At 39.5% G+C, this 17369-nt stretch overlaps 1 long non-coding RNA gene across 1 annotated transcript; it reads left to right on the forward strand.

Annotated features, from left to right (window-relative positions):
* The first annotated feature begins 2170 nt into the window (after positions 1 to 2170).
* LOC113948276 lies at positions 2171 to 17030 on the forward strand. The gene is made up of 2 exons (XR_003528076.1): positions 2171 to 2260; positions 16955 to 17030. It is a non-coding gene; the product is annotated as an uncharacterized LOC113948276 (long non-coding RNA).
* The last annotated feature ends 339 nt before the right edge of the window (positions 17031 to 17369 follow it).

The raw sequence follows: 17369 nt of genomic DNA on the forward strand, positions 1-17369 counted from the left end.
AGGCTGTGGTGACTTGGTAAGCTCCTGAAGAAGATTTTTATGGTGAGCAGGACTTGTCTCTAAAGCAAAAGGAAAGTGGGAGAGCTTGCCTCTCCAATGGCTCCTATAAAGATGAGAGCTTTGATCCTTCTGCTTGGCTGGACTGCAGACCAACATTTCACCATCTTTTATAATGGTTCAGTAGCCATGTGGTGAGGTGTCTCTCTCTTGCTCCCACCTATCTCAACCTTTGTGTTAAGCTTTTTTTTTTCTGTTTTCCCTAGGCTGCTCCTCTTTTCTCACTGCTTCTCCTTAGAGTGTTTATTTTTGAGAGCTTTTTGAAAGCAGAATGAAGAGTGAATTATTCTGTGTTCCTTGATGCATATCATTTTCAGGGTGGATGGCCCTATATACATGGACTACTGTCCAGGAAAAGTAATGAGCTTCAAAGCTAGCTGAATGCTAGTGGAGCAAAAGAGTGAGAGTGTTTCTCTAAGCTTAGTCAGGGTTAGAGGCCACCGTATCACAGGAAAGCACTTTTCCCCTTTGAAAGGCCACTTTCACCCTGGTTAGCAGATTGGATGGACCTTGACAGATAACACTATGGGATCTGGCCACACTGAATTTGGAACTGGGTTCCCATCTGAAATAAGAGCAACAGCATAGCCAAACAATCAATTTCTCACATTTCTTTAAAACTTAAATCTCTACCTTGTAGACATCTACAATATTTGACTGCGTTTTCTTACTTTCTGGTTTTGAGGTGACGGTGAACCTCATGAGAAAATCTTGCTCCTGTGCATTCCAGTGGTTTAAGTAAGTAACTATTTTTTTAAAGTCTTCTGAGGCAAGAGTAAGAATTCCAAGTCTTTTGAGGTTCTAACTTTAAAAGGCAATTTTTAAAGAGAAGAAAATTCACATTTGAATTTTGTCTTCAGATTCTGCTTCAGCAAGTTTCCAAGTTCAAGGCCCAAGCCCACATAAAGGATTTTAAATATCTTTCTTGCCTAAAAAGAATTAGGTAAAGATATTACTTCCTTACCTTTCAAATCTGGGCTCTGTATGTGTTCACATTGATGACTGTTTACTTTATTAGATACAAATAAAGTGGTTTTTGTTTACTGTGTTCCCCTCCCTATATTCCTGCTGCTCTTGACATACCTCTATAAGAACATGGTAGATTTCACTCTTGTTCTCCTCTCATTAGCAGGATCAGCAATTGAGTTTGTGCAGTCGCTCTGCAGAGTAAACCCTTGCCCTGCTCATCCTGACTGTGGTACCCCTGTGGCACTCTGTGGTGCTTGTTGCACCATGCATTACTGCCTGCTTGAAGGATGTACACTACCCTCAAGTAGAGGGGTTTGTGACAGAACCATAAGATCCAAAGAATCATGTAGATGGATATTAAACCTCAGGGATTAATATGGTCATTTGGTACAAGTCTCTCTTTTGTTCTTTCATATACATACTGTATTAAGGGTGTAATGAAGTTTGAAATAGCACCTCTGAACCTCTGGCAGGCACGATGAACCATGGATCACTTTTGAAAACCTAATATGCCTGGGAAAATAAATGGCATAAACTATAAACAAAATATCTTTCAATGATGCATTGATAAGAAAAAACTGGTATTACAGCTTTCTGGGAAATACGTATCAGTCTCAGTAGTGATATTTTGCATACTTTAGTCAGGACTGGGAACCACAGGAGATACAGAGCTTTCCTGTCAGGACTTGATTGTAGAATTTCTACATAGTGCAGCATGCCAAACCCTACCCTTATTAACTGTTTGACTATTCCTACAGGCCTGTACATATAATCTATGGGGTTGCAAAACAGGAACAATTGCAGGACAAAGAACATACTGTTAAATTAAAGAGTTTCATAGTTATTGCCTGCAGTATGAAGGGAAAAAAAAAATAAATGTAGCAGGAGATTGTGAAGGCTTGTATATAAAGCTGAAAGAGAATGCTGAGTTCAAGGAACTCGCTGAGTTCCTGCTCCTGACACAGAGAAAGTAAATGAACAGCTGCTTTAACCTACTTCCTAACTGAACTATATTGTGTTTACCTTATTAGTTGTCAGTTTGATTTAGAACAAAATATCCATTGAAGAAATGTTTGACCATGTTTGACGTTGTACCTGTTTGCTTACCCCACGTCCCAGTGTTCAAATGATCTTTCACTCCTCCCTGGTGGCTAGATGGATTCATGGATCCCATTTTGTGTCTGTTTGTGCATGGGTGTCTCTAGCTGTGTACTAGCTGTACCTGCAGAAAGCAGTAAGTTAATTCCGTTTCCAGGGTGTTTAATATTTAGTCAAAAATAGTGTCTGAACCAACAGTCTGCTGTGATTGCAACCAGTTTCTGGTAACTTTTATCACTTTTGTAGTTGTTTTTTCCATTAATTTCTATTGCTATACTGCTTTGTCTGCCTCCCTGGTTTTGGCATTAAGAAAGCATGATTTAGCAAGCAGGAATGAGCTTACCTCCTACCACTGTGCTGGGAGATATTTCTGCTCTGCCCCAGCCCTATGGCAGAGTCAAAATTCCTGTTTCTCTCAGTTCTCAGCTCCTTCTAAATTTGTACTGCAGTGGGATTTGGGCATCAACCACCTCTGCTGGCTCTAGTGGCTCCAAGGGATTGTGATTCACTGTGCAGCTGCCAGAAAAATGGAAATCTAAAAGGCTGGCATCAGACACCCAAAAGCAGAACGTTAGCATCAATAGGGATTATATTAGCAAATGTGATTTTCACGAATGATCTGTAAAATCTGCATTTGATGTCAAGTTCAAACCCAGATTTCTTAAAAATTTGGGATACACATCTAAGAGGAGAAAGCCGTGTTCTCATTCCATTTAATATACATTATTATTCCTACTTTGCACATAGTTTATGATCTTTATCTTATAAAACCCTACTCCTGATGTCACTAAGTAGGATTAAATCTGACCGGGTTCTGCCACTGTAGCTTTGCCTTTGTATCTTTGAGCAAAACAGTGCAGCTTGCACCACCAGTTTGTTATGAGGCACTTCCAGAAGACTTTGATCATCACTGATCTATTCTACATTTAGTTGCATCAGTGACATAAAGATAAAAGCCTTCTGGTCTCACTGCTGTTCTTTTAAGCTGTCTGAACCCTTACTAGCCATGCAGAGCAATTATAGTTTTGCCCATATTTAGTGGCATCTTTGTTTGGTTGCTGATAGGCATAAACTGTGGTGGTTCACACTAGTGGAAGAACTGGCCTGATGCACTGGCAAATGTTTCAGTGGTCAGCAGGAAGTACAGTCCAAACTAGAAGCCTCATTACCCATTGACTCTATTGGATAATGATCATAAAGGCTCTTTTTTTTTTTCCTTTTCCTTTTTTTTTCTTCCCAGTGTGGGGATATATTCACCCAAATGATCTTGTATTGTTGAAATAGGTACCTGATATTCTGTCAAAACATCAAGTTTCAGGGCAGTTTGAGAAATGATGTATTTGGATAAGACTGTTGTACGTGGGTGTTAAGTTCCTAGTAAGTTCCTGCTGACTTACAAGGAATCTCAAGAATGGGAAACCTGGTCTCCTGTGTGACAACAGGAAATTTCATTTAAGGACAGATTGTATGACTATAGCATTTGTAGGAAGGAGAAAAATTAATAATTAAGATAGAAATACAAATTAAATTCTATGTCATATGATTTGATTGAGGGAATAAATTAGAGGAGTCTGAGATCTGAAAGGTTCATCCTTTCCATATAATGAATTCTCATAGAGAATTCTCATAGAGAAAATGGGAATATGAAAGAAACTTCCATACCCCTGGTAGGTCAGAGCAGTCACACTTTAGGTAGTCAGAATTAGTAGTATAAATGGAAGTAAATAAAAATACTTTGCCTCCAGAGAAATGAAGCAGCACAGAGCTATGATTGTTGTATTTCAGTAAACATCTAAATATACTGCCAAACGAGGACTGGTTTTAATATAGAAAAGAGAGAAAAAAAAAGGAACTTCAAAAGTTTCAGGATTCACAAGAAATTAGACAAAGATGAAACAACTATGGACATCTTGAAAAGGGATTTAATGGGCTGAGCAAACTGATTCAACTTTAATATCAGTGCTGCTTTGAACAAGGGACTAATGGACCTCTAGAAGTGTCTTCTAACCTCAATTCCTCTGTGAATTTATCAACTGACCCTGTGAGACGAGGGTACTAATACAAAACATCAAGGATTGCTCTTGACACACGTTGCCAAATTTTTCGTTAATGACTTTTACATAAACAGGAAGAACATGTCAATTAAATTAGCTGTTGACACAAAGCTGAGAGGCATCATCAATACAGCAGAGAATCATAACGTGGAAGGCAATGAAGAATTCTGATGAGTGAGCTAATAGAAATGGATGTGTGTAACTATATGAGGTGCAAGGTCATGTACTTAGTGAATAATCAGAACAATTTCCGTTATAAACTGTGTTTGCATCTACTGAAAAGGACAGAGAACTGAATAGCGTGTACTAGTCAATCACAGGCTAAGTAGGTGTAACTTGTGATGTGGCTGTAAAATGAGCAAATGCCATACAGCAGATAAGGTATTTTGAGTAGCAATAAGAAAGAACTGATACCATTGGTCTCAATTAAAACAAACAAACAAACCCACTCAAAACACAACAAAACACAAAGCAAGCCAGTGGTGGGAACAAAAGCGATCTCAAAAAGAGACATTTCAAGTAAAGGCAGTTTTTGTCCAGAGAACAAATAGCTATCAGCTGACAACAGGTAGAAATTCAGCTTGACAAAGAACATACCTAACTCTGAGACTTCAGGACAGTTTATCATTATGAGCAGCAAGAGCTGTGGATGAGAGCACAACCTGTGCCAAGGTCAGCTTCTAGCTCATCCTTCTTTGTGGAGCAATGCTACTCTTTCTGTTCCCTCACATCCCTATTGTTGTTATGTTCACCCGTTTCTTAAATAACTTGTGATATTCCAAAACCTTATAGGCAATATTGATATTAATGAGTCAAGACCACTAATGCTCCCTGAAAGGATGGCTTAATAATTCTCTATCCATTGTTCACAGTTATCAGAGTGAATGCAAAAATGTTACACAAGGTCACTGTAAGTAGAGAGCTGAAAACCAAAGTTAGTCCACTTCTCCAGACACTAGACTGCATGTCTTCCCTCAAGAAGGGTAGGGTATGCCTGCTTATGGTTGATGGAAGTATATCAGACTTTGCCTGCAGCAGTTTGCTATCTGAAATAATTACATGTCATCATAGTGTGAGCTCTCCTTTCCCCAGATTCATATTTTGCTGTAGTACATCTGATATTGTCACTATGAATTACATTATACTATGGTACATCAAGACCACATCCTGAAATAACAGGATATAGAGAGCCTAGTAGAATACAAAGAAGCTATGGAAAAGTAAAAAAATTTATTTACAGTTAATTAATAGGTTAATCTATTTGTTGGAAAAAAACATCAAACTAACATCAAAACAGCAGGTTGCAGCAATTTAACACCTATTAACTGTCAAAGAATATATGTTTGTCCTAGCTGAAGTTTATTTATGAAATTTCAAACACATTCAAGCACACACATACAGTGATGTCAGGAGCTAGACCCTTATCTGATCTGGGGCTGTGGTGAATAACTATTGGCCAAAACTATCTCTGACACAAAGCTTCAGAGATCAATCCAAGCAATCTCAGAAGCAAGTGGGCAGTGGAACCATATTGAACATGATATGGGATTTCCAGGCTCTCAGTCCACAAGAATATTTTGGAATCAACAATGTGTATTGTAACTTAAAAAATATTACATAGAACCAAACCTTGTCAGTTTGATCCATTTTCTCATTCACAGAAGTTGTCTTATCTCAATTCCATTTAAAATAAATGCAGACACTGTATCAGAATGTGAATCAGTAATATCCTTATCCTCAATCCTATTCCTGAACATGTGATTTCAAAATCTGTTTTTTAATTTTTCTCAAGGTTGGCTTATTGGGTCCAGTATTCACATTTGGTCTTCCACCATGCAGTCTGTATCATAAAGTCAGATCTATTTAAAATCTAAGTCCAGATCTATTATTAGTATGATTATGCATATTGAAAAACATTGATGAATTGAGCATTAAAATAGTATGAATCAGATTAATTAAGATCAATCTGACTATGCTTGCAGATCAGAATTAACATCTGATTGTTGGCGGCACAGAGTAATGCAGCCCAAGGAATGCTATAAACCCAAATTGTACAGTCGTGAAATCCTGTCATTGTTGCATGGCTAAAGGAATTTAGTGTTCAATTTACTTTCTTCGAGGAAATACACCTGAAGTACTCAGCATTTCAGATTCAGCCCATACATCACAGCTTACCTACAGTAGACTGATCTGGGCATTTACTAAAGTGAGAGATAGTCCAAATAGCCTCTCCTGTTTAAAAAACTCAAGATGTTGCATGTGACAACTTTGAGACATCAACCAGGATGACCTGTTTTACAGAATGTGGAGAAACACAACTGCAGCAGCCACTTGCCTATTCTCCTGATTATGGCACAGAGGGCTTCTCCGGATGTACATCACGTAAAAGGGGCAGTTTTGTTCTGTAAATCACACATTTTCTGCATTTACTTTACCTTCCAGCTTGATTACAACCTTTGGCAATATCATAGATCAAACAGTAAGTAGGATTCCTCACATCTTGGATGTAAAAGTATAAGAAATGTAGTGTGACTTTTTTGGTATTAAAATCTTATCTAAACTCCATTTTTAGGAAATATCTACTGAAGTCTGTTGTAGACAGATGAAAGTAAGTCCTGGTTATGTTTCTAGCCAGCAGGGCGTGAATCAGCTGTGATCCAGATGTCTGACAGTGTTAGCATGGTGCTGAGTCCAAGTTTACCTTGGGCTTGGCCAGACACAACAGCAGGTTTCTGGTGGTATTGGACAGTGGATATATAATTATACTGAACTACCCTGTTGCGTCAGATTCTTCCCTCATTTACACCAGTCCAGCTTCTTGGAGGTCAGTAGCTTTGAAGTGGTAAGAAAAGTATTTGGCTTAGTTCCTCAATTTTATGCAAATAACCTATTTAACATCAAAAAAGGAAATTTAGAGAGGAGGTGGAATAGCATTTAGAAATCAAGACCAGAAAATGTTTGCCCACTGTTGAAGTGGGTAGTACTGCTGAGCAGCAGCTTAGTTTAGCTGTCGAGGAAAGTTTTCCACAAAAAGTATTTCAGAGTCTAAGTTTCAAGGAAACCATCCCAACTTTCATGTATTTGCTTGAATGCAGAATTGAATGCAGAACTTTCAGTGCTTGAACAAGCTGCTACAATCTGAATCAGGGAGAAAATCCATGTTCAAACCTCTTTACCATGGATTTCAAATATAAGTATAATAATGATAGCAGTTACCTGATCCATCAGGGTGACTCATGACACCTAATCTGGGAACTAGCATTCCCCAAATGGACAGTGGACAATTTAGGTGCTCAACAAAGGAGCACATTGCTCTTCATGGCCAATATAGGGAGTTTGCGGAACGTTTATAGGTGTGATTCACTTCTGAAAGACACTGAGTGGACATCTGGCTAGGTTCTGGGAAGCAGTAGGCAAAGGTATATGTCTGGACAGGCACCAGAGTCTGGTCTTCAATGTTCTGATGTATGCAGGAGTCAGAGGAGTAAATGTTGTTTTGATGCTTGTTAGTGTTAGGCATAGTCTGAGCACATCTAATAAATCCAGCCTCTCTGAGGTAACGTGTCAGAGCCTCATTGTCTGCATCTGAGCTGCAACAATCTAGATGCTTAGTAAAGCAAACCTGGCTGTTCCTCACAGGAGAAAAGGTTGAACACAACTCTGAGTACAAGAGGCAGAATAGATTTTTCACCCCCTCCGATATAACACAGTCCTGAACACCAAAAGAGGCCATCATTTTGGACCCAGAGGCTGTTTTCATAGATGTCCTAAATTCATTGTTATCTCGGCACTTACTCGGTGAGAAGTGAAGTGATTCAGAGGATATAAGCAAGGCACAGAGCAGGGAGTTGTTGACAGATGCCAATGGGAAAGGAAAATACAAGGACTTCGGTGCAAAGGAGGTGACTGAAAATGGCCCCAGGCACCCAAATTCTACCAAAGACAGACATGGCACAAATTCTCTGGCAAGCAGTCGCGGCACATTTCTATATCCTGTGACGTGAGCCCATGGGCACTGCAACATGTGCTGCTAGAGGTGAGGGAACTGGTGTTGGACTTGCAGTGACCCTGGCCAGAGGTTAAGCACTGGTGTCTTCCTGCCTGCCCACATACTGGGTGGTTTTACTTGACACTGAACAAAACCAGAAAGGAACCCCCGCAGTGCAGGGTGTGAGGCAATTAGCTGAATTGTTTCTCCTAAAATTGGATTTGATTGTACAAGTCTTTCTCATTCCTTCAGAGCTCATGCTTGAGAATTAATATGGCAATTATCGATCCCTTTTGTATACCATGGAAATGGAGGTTCTAATCCTCAGAAGTGGATTTACTCTGATGACACACAAACAAAACCCTGCAGGGAGGAAGGTAAAGCATAAAGAGGTGTTGACAAGATGTACACCACTTGGTTATGCAAACACAGATGTGGTAAAGGGCAAAGAGCAATAATTTAGCAGAAGTTGAAAGTGTGGGAACGCTGGCGGTTGCTCTTTAATGATTATAACACAAAGGAATGCTGGCAACTTCTCTCATTGACTTTACATTATCAAGCTGAGTCAGTGATGAGTAATATGATATAGGATTGGAAGTCTCCTTTAAGTTATCAGCTCTTTATATACCAGCTCTTTATATAAAGATGTAAAGCTTTCTATGAAATATGGTGGTGGTCCAACATCACCAGAGAACTGTTTGCAGATGCAGTGAATTGTTGTTTGTAGATCAGACCCACTGGGAGCTGCCTTGCTTGCTTATAGGCAAGCTGGGGTTCGGAAAGTAAAATGGGAATGAGGCAGAGATCTCATGGGTAAGCTTGTCAAAAGTGTGATTTATGTAGCTTTCCTTCCATGGTTGCTCAGTTTGGCATATCTGCCTTGCTCGTCTTCTAAAAATTAAGTTATTTGAAAGGGTATTTCCAAGCTGACATCCATGGTTGTGTCTGGGTGCTGTAGCTATTCAGTCTCCACACTAGTGCAGCTTGACAGCCTAACTTTCATGTCAGCAATTTGTGGAGTTGGATCTGTAGTACAATGTTTTTGTTTCAGAGGAAAGAAAGAGAAAGAGGTCTTTTTTTTTTCCCCTCTCAGTCTGTGTGTTTGTGTGCAAGGTCCCCAGCACCCATGTGATGGTACAGGTCCTCTACACACAAGCCAAAGAGGTTGTTTGTCAGGCAAAAGATAAAAGATTCCTGAAGCCACTCAAACACATTCCTCATCTATTGATTTCTACCTCTGCAGTTGGGTCTGAACCTGGCATTTGTTGCAGACCCCATCAGATTTGCACAACCTATTTTGATGGCTCTTGACCTTACATGCCCCAAAGTGCTGATGAAATAAATACATGTCCTGAACACTAGAATATTGCTAGAAAATAACAGTGCATGTGAGTTCACATGGCAGAACTAATACAGGGAAAGGATCTGAGGGAACACTTGCTGTCTTTTTATGCCCTATCCAAAGGGAAGAGTAGATAAGAGATTTTGCTGTAGAATTTCCTTCCACTCTGAGTCAGTCTGCTAGGATGATGAAGCTGTTTAGTTTAGAAAAGCTACTTTTGGAGTCACTGGAGTGCAGATCTGCCTTCCTAGAGATTTAAGAGGAAAGGTTTTTTCTTCCCACTTTTTCTGTGGATATTCCCAAGTTGCAGCTCAATAATACAAGTCAGGACATGCAAGGAGCATGTTCCTTGGGGTGTGCTCACAACTACGCAGTCTGTCAGCAAGTGAAAATCATTCCATTGCTACCTAGGCAGAGAGCTGGCACACAAATAGGGAGGTTTCCATGCTGCTTGCTCTCCAGCTTTTTCTTTGGATTTGACCTGAAGCTCACCTTCTCTGCTTTGCCCAGCAGTATGCAGGGACATCTAGTGGCTGAGCAATCCTGAACACGAGTTTTGGATCATGAATTATATAAGGCAGTAGGGATGCTTCATCTGGTGGAGAATTTAGCATATCCTGACAGTTGACATTCATGGGCATCTTCTGAGAAGCAGATGATCACTTCTGTGGGTCAGGCCAGACATTGCTAATACCAAAGAAAGGTTGATATGTTTTAAATTCAGACCAATAAATCAGTGTTTCCTTCTTAGTCAGCCAGGCCTTTGAGCAAGGGCCATCAAACCTCTTGCCTGGAGACCAAGCATACCACTTCACAAAAGTTGGAGATTGTTTTTAGCAGCACATTCAGTGCCTTGGTTTTCATTCTTTCGTTTCTCACAGGGTATATCTTACACAAAGTTTTAATCTAAGAGTGGGTTTAAGCATGCTTGATCCCACGGGCTGCAGCCCAGGCTCAGCGTCCTCGCTGGGGCACTTGAGAAGATCTGAGCAGGTGTCTCCTGATGCACTGCTGCCCACTCTGCTCAGTCCCACCAGGCTCTTCCTCTTGGCTCCTGCTCTACTGCACTCTAGACCTTGGCTAAAGTCCATATCTGAATGTGTACTAACCTGAGGAGACAGAACTTGAGATTAGACTCCAATCTACACTGTGGTGCCTGCACAGGTGCACCCACAGCAGGCAAATGGAGTTGAAATTTATCACAAGTTCCTACCCGAAATTGTTCCACTTAGGGTAGTGCAGAAATCAGGGGATTGTGGATGTTCTGAGACCTTCAGTCTTGTATTGGTATGGTTTCTGCAAAAGCAGCAGAGGAAAGCCTGGAGTTATAGTATCATTCCTGCTTATTTCTTTTATACATTGCAGGAGTGATTCCCAGTTACTAATAAAATTCCTAACATGATTGATCTTAAAGAGCTGTGAGTCTCTCTGACTAACCACAGGGAAGAGTTGAGCCAACAAAGCTTTAATGGCAACACTTTGAAGGCTTTTCTCATGAAGATCCAGGTAAAGAGATTTTCATCAGGCTATGGGTCTGTATAATCCATATTTTTGAGATGTAACAGCTCAGCTAAAAAACATGAACTTCTAGAATTTTTTTGTGAGACCCTCACAAAAGCTTCACCAGCATCTGTTTGCCCCTTTTTAGGGCTGGTTCTTAAGGTTTTACCAATAACGTTCTTCAGTAACAGATGCCAAAACATCTCCTGAGACATTTTTTGAATAGTAACTTCCATCTGGCACTGCATCCTTAGAAACTGTGACTTGACTTCTTTGTCTGCAGGGTGGTTAATCCTAATGAGCCAAGCACAGCAATTTGCTGAGCAGAGATATATGCTTATCAGATCCTATTACTGAGCTGATTCTCTTTTATAATTATTTATTCTGACTTCAGTAGATGAAGCAATGTGAAAACACTTAAACTCAAAGCTTTCATCAAGACAAAATCTCACACTCCTGTGAACAACTGAAAGCTGCCTATATGGAAATGGCTAACTACACTGGTATAGCTGTCCCAGTATATACCGCCAGTTAAACTTCCTATTCTCTTCTTATCTCAAGATAAATGTCCTGATTTAAATTATGTCTGGATGAGCTTCATAGAAATGAAGTATTTTTACATCGGGACAGCAGTGTCCATAGAGGGAGAATTTTATTGGTGCAGCTAAAGTAGTATAATTATACTGGCATAATTATGCTGGTAATTTTCTCTGTGTATACAAGCTATGAGTCTCAAATTGTGTTTCACTGGCAGAAGAGCCTCCTTTGTTGGAGAGATTCTTTAGATCTGAATCAGGTCATTAATAAGTGCTTCAGCACTCAAGTCAATGCCTCCCATTTTATAATGAGTTTTTGCCTCCCAGAGAATCCCAACTGTTTTATGCTTGTAACAGACTCTACACAAAACCTCATCCTATGCTGATGGAAAGTCAGCACAGGGGAGAAGTATGGCAGTGGTTACATGTCTTGTGGAGAGGGAGCATTCTACTGGGAATCAGCAAACATCAAGAAATTACAGCAGACTGCCATATGTGTGGATTTGTTTCTTTGCCTTTCTGTTTCTTCTCCCCCTTTATGTTTGTGTAGCCTGTTTTGCTCCCTGCTAATGAGATTTCTGTTCAAAGAGGGACACTGTGTATAACTTGTAATACATACGAAAACAAGAGCTGTGCATGATGGTTTATGAGAAGAGATAAAGGCTCACACAGTAACCATGTCAAATGACACAAGTAATTTGAACAGAAATATCTTCAATGACAATGAGTCATCAGGACCAAGATGGACTGCCTCATGTGAAACATAACCATGTCAAGTGGATGAGACTGTTAATACAGCCAGAGTCTTTGCTAAATATAGCCATATACACTGATCAGTTGAACTGGAAGTATGCAGAACAGCAAAGTAAGTGGCTTAAATGATCATTAGACAATAGAAAGCTAAACAAATATGGTAATTATATTTTCTATAAATAGCAAAGTAAACTCACCAATCAGTGGGTTTTCTTTATTAGTAATTATTGCAGAATGAAATGAATGGGAAATTAGGGTAGGTTTTACAGAACCATAGAGAAACTGATTGGAGCTAATTGGGACCAGCCTCCCTCTCATACAAGACTATTGACAACACCTGCTGTCATCTGTGGCTTTGTCTAGGTAAGTTGTCAAAATCCCCAAGGATGGTGACTTTGCTGCCTCTCTGGGTACCTGCTCCATTGTTACTCTCCTAGTAAAGGTTTTCCTTATGTCCAAACTGAACCTCTCCAACCACATGACCCTTGTTCATCGTTATACTGTCTGTCACTACCAAGAAGAGTTCAGTCGTATTGTCTTTGCTACCTCTTGTTACCTGTCAAATTGTTTTACAGTGTGACTATTCACTCCATGGTCTCCTCTTGATCAGATAAAACAGCTCCTTGTACGTTATGTTGTCTGTCTCCTGGACCATTTTGGTAGCTCTCTGCTGGGTCAGCTCCAGTTCCTGCATATCTTTTTTAACTTGGGGGTGGGAGCATCCACACTGGCATACAGTATTACAGGTGTGCAGAGGGGGGTTGTAATTTGATCTGCTGGACACACTCCTCCTAGTGCTGCTCAGGATGTGGTTTGTCTTATTTGCAGAGAGAGCTTCCTGTTGTCTCCTATTCAGTCAGTGAAATCAAGTATACTTTATCCATCACTCTACCCTCATCAATATAAAAAGCCATTTCACCCCTGGAGAGAATCAGGTCAGTCAGGCATGATCTGCTCTTTGTAAATCCACATTAAATGTTGGGATTACCATCTAGTCCCTGCACTTATGACTTGTATCAACAAGACCACACTTATTTTGCAGTACAAGAAAAACAGTGTGTCCACTACAGAGGTGAAATTCACTCTTGGCCAGTCTTCCCAGATACGATTCTGACTCTACAGCCCAGGATCAGTGTTCACTATGGGTCTTGAGAAGAACAAAGGACAAGGTGTCTCCTGGTGTACTGTTGCCCTCTATGCTCAGTCCCACCAGGCTCTTTCTCTTGGCTCTTACTCTACTGCACTCTAGACCTTGGCTGGCATCCACATGGAGTGTTTGCTTATGTATCCAAGTAGATCAGGAGAAGAGTTAAAACTTAAGATTTGACTCAAATTCATGCTATAATGCCTACACAGTTGCATCTACAGAGGGTAAATGAAGTTGACATTTCTCACAAGTCCTTGCTAGATGTAGGAGTTGTGCAGCCTTAACCCACCGAGCCAACAATATTGGAGTTTGTTTTGGCTGTAACTCCTCTCTACCCTGGAAGGTTAAAGGTTTAGCCATGCCTGGGTTTAGATTTCCAGCTGAGCAGGCCATGAAGCACAGGTAGGGAGGGCCTCTGTCTTCTTCTGCCATTAGGATCTTCCAGAAACTACCTGCACATTGTAAGGACTGTACATTTCTTGCAAACTCAACAAAATCAAACTGTCTCTCAGTGTATGTCATACAGGATTATTAGACTCAATTAGACATAGGTCTTGATTTCATAGGTACTCCTGTGCTACACATAATAATATACATCTCTGTCTCCTGAATTTTTTATTTTTTTTTTCCCTTAGAACCCCTTAAGAGGTTCCTTAAGAAGCCCATAAGGAGCACAGAAGGATATTAACACATGTGGCTAAATAGAATCCCCAGTGCTTTCGATTTTATAGTCTGATCATCTCCAAAATTCTTCATTCATAAATTCCAGTATTGTTTTCTCAAGGAATTCCAATCTAAAGGGCATCAAAATTCTTTATGACTCTTCATGCTACTGTTTTTTCTTTCAAGCTAGACTCCATACATGGAGCTGATAAAAAATGACCTGTACTGAATAAGTGACAACTTCCCCTCATTTTCCCAGTCTACATTGCATGAGGAGAATGATTTGCATCCTTTAAGTGGTACCTAGCAGGGAGGCATAAGACTTTTAATTTAGCCAATAAATAAAGTTTATTTTTTTATGCTTTGAATGGGAAATCACTGCACATAGATAACCGTTTTTGATTTTTTTTTTCTTCTCCTGTTAAATCTGGCTCTCTCTAAGGCTTCTTATAATACAGAAGGCTGAATAGCCTCCTCAGATCAGCTCCCAGTTACAATTCCCACATGGTCTTAAAGCTGCTAGAGGTGTGGCAATACTTTTGTTAATCTACCTGCCATTGCTTGGATCAAGATTGCAGCATCTTTACTTACTAATGAAATAAGGTTGTGTGAAAGACATAGAAATAGATCTTTTCCAGGTTTAGGAACAATGTTAGAGTATTATAAGCCTCTGTAATTATGAGAGTATAATTCTGTTACCAGACCTGACTCTAAACCTTTCCAATAAAGGAGATGCCAGTTCTTCCATAATATTTAACAGTAGTTTATGATTTATACATTGGATCTCTGTAAGGCTATTTGAGGCTTCACTGTGTTGTCAAAAAAACCAATGCTGTGCCTTTCTTCCTTGTGAGAGTTTTTCACATCATTTTCATGATTTGCAAAACCACATCTGTTCATCTCAGAGCTGCCCATCTTTCACACTTTGCAGACACATTGTGTTGGTTATGGAAGCAGCCAGTGGCAATGCTCTGAGCCCTCTGTGAGCTGGCACTGGTTAGCACTAAGGTACCACCCCAGTCATGGGGAGAAGACAAAAGTATCCCAGAGACCATAATTTCGACCAACTTAACCCTATTTTAAAACTATCCTGCCCAATTTTTCTGCAGAAACCTTTTTTACAGGAAGTATTTTTAATTGAGATTAAGTCATCTGAGGTTATAAAGAAAGTGAACTGGTTCTGGACAATAAACAGAAATTCTCCAGCTTTGTCCTTTTATTAATCATTTGTCGCCATCTACTCCTCCTGTAACTGTGATCAAAAGGGGAAGGGAAGGAAGGAAAAAGAAAAAAGAAAGAAAGATAGAGCTAGGAAGAAACAATTCCCTCAGAAGCCTTTGTGACTTGTTAGCCATACACCTACATGCCTTTAAAATGCACAAGATTGAGCATGTGTGCATACATGTATGTGTGTGTGTGCAAAATTTTTAATTAGTGTTAAATAAGAGGAAAGAAAAATACACCTCTAGTGAAGCTGCTGTATGTATTTATCAAAGTGTGCAAATGTTGTAATCCAGAGGTTTGAATGTTTGTTTCAAGTAACCAAAGAACAACCTTTCAACAGCTACATATTGCAATTGTGCTCTCTTCCTGTAGATCCAAACTGACCTCTCTCCTTTTCTGTCAATGTTTGCAGGTAACTATCAAAAAAGATTAAACAGACTATTACTGTCAGAACAGTGTAGCTGCACAGAATTTCTCCGGTCAGCTTAGCAGAATGTGTTGACTGTGAATTTGCTTTGTAACGATACAAGTTCACTTCATACTCCAGTCAAGGATAATGATGTTCTGCCAGGTCCACTGTGTTGAAGGAAAAAGTGTCTTTTGCCTTTCCAATGCTTGTGATGGAACAATAGTTAACCAAAAATAATTAGTTAATGTTTGTCTACTGGCTTATCTTCACAGAGAAGCCAGGCAAAAGTGATCTGATGCTTCTAGGAAAAAGTTGCCAGACAAAAAAATGTTTCAAGTTTCAAGGCCAGAACTGAACAAAATGTTCTCAACATAATAGTTGACTCTTCAAAAAATAAAAAGGGGATCTAAAACTTGTCTCTGATTTTGTGGATCTATAACTCAGAAATAACATAACTGATATCTACAGTCCCAGTAGTAAAAGGCAACCCAATAGGTTCTGAATCTAACATGGATTCAGAATTCCATTTTTACTTTTTATGACTTAACATTGTCTTGTTAAAGTAGGAAAGCCTTACTGTATTGAGCAGTTCCATGTTGTCTCACTGTAAATATTTCCAATAGAGTCCATCTAAATGATCATCATTAATTACCTTCACAACCAGTAAGGAAATACAGGCATTAGCAGATGATTCAGATGGATATCTGAAAAAGATGAACCACACATTTCTCCTGTAAATTATAGCTTTTGGAGATAACAGAGGAGAGTAAGTGACACTAGAGGATGGAGAGCTGCTGTTACCACAAAAGTGGCATGTAGCTGCAGAAGTCCAGTGTCACATCTGCAACTTATGAGTTGAGGACCAAGGAAGATTCAGATTACAGTGAACTAACTCCAGGACTGTTGCTACCTTGATATATATAAAATATTTAATTGAAATTAACATCAACATTAAATATAACTTCCTGATTCTTAAAACTGAAAAACTTGTGAGGGTAGCTGGAAGAGCAGGCAAGCTATGTAACATAGATATACTATCCCGGAATTTGGGGAGAATAAGTTGCTTTAGAGCCTTCACTACTTTGGTCCAGGAGAAAAAAAGGTTATAGGAACTGTTTTCAACAGAATTATTTATGTAATATATTCAGCTATGGAAGCATTATTTAATTTATAGTTAACTTGGCTCTGTTGTTTTTTTTTTTTTTTCTGAACAGCATGCAAGTCAGTTATTAAACAGACAGTACTCTGAAGAATTTAAAACTTTGGGTTGAACATTTAGAAAAGATGGAAGAAAGAAACAAAGAGATAGGATGGAAAAATATAAGCATTCCATGCTATGCTGGGATCCTGTCTGCTGCCTGCCCAACTTTTTGCTGAGTAACGTGGGACCTTATCATTGTAGCAAGCAAGCAAACAGAGGTGAAATCTGGCCAGAGGAAAAAACATCTGGTTGGACACATTCAAAAGGAAGTATCATGACATTGCAGTGTTAATACTTTAAATATAACTTTTGTTCTGCAACATATATTGACAGTTTTAAAGTTTTTAATCTTTGTTTTGGGTAGCCACAAGTATCAGAACTTTGAGGTTTCACAAAGAATGGGAAATCTTCTGTTCAGCTCTACATGT

Source organism: Corapipo altera, unplaced genomic scaffold (genome assembly GCF_003945725.1).
Source record: "Corapipo altera isolate COAL_440 unplaced genomic scaffold, ASM394572v1 51, whole genome shotgun sequence".
Classification (NCBI taxonomy): Eukaryota; Metazoa; Chordata; class Aves; order Passeriformes; family Pipridae; genus Corapipo; species Corapipo altera.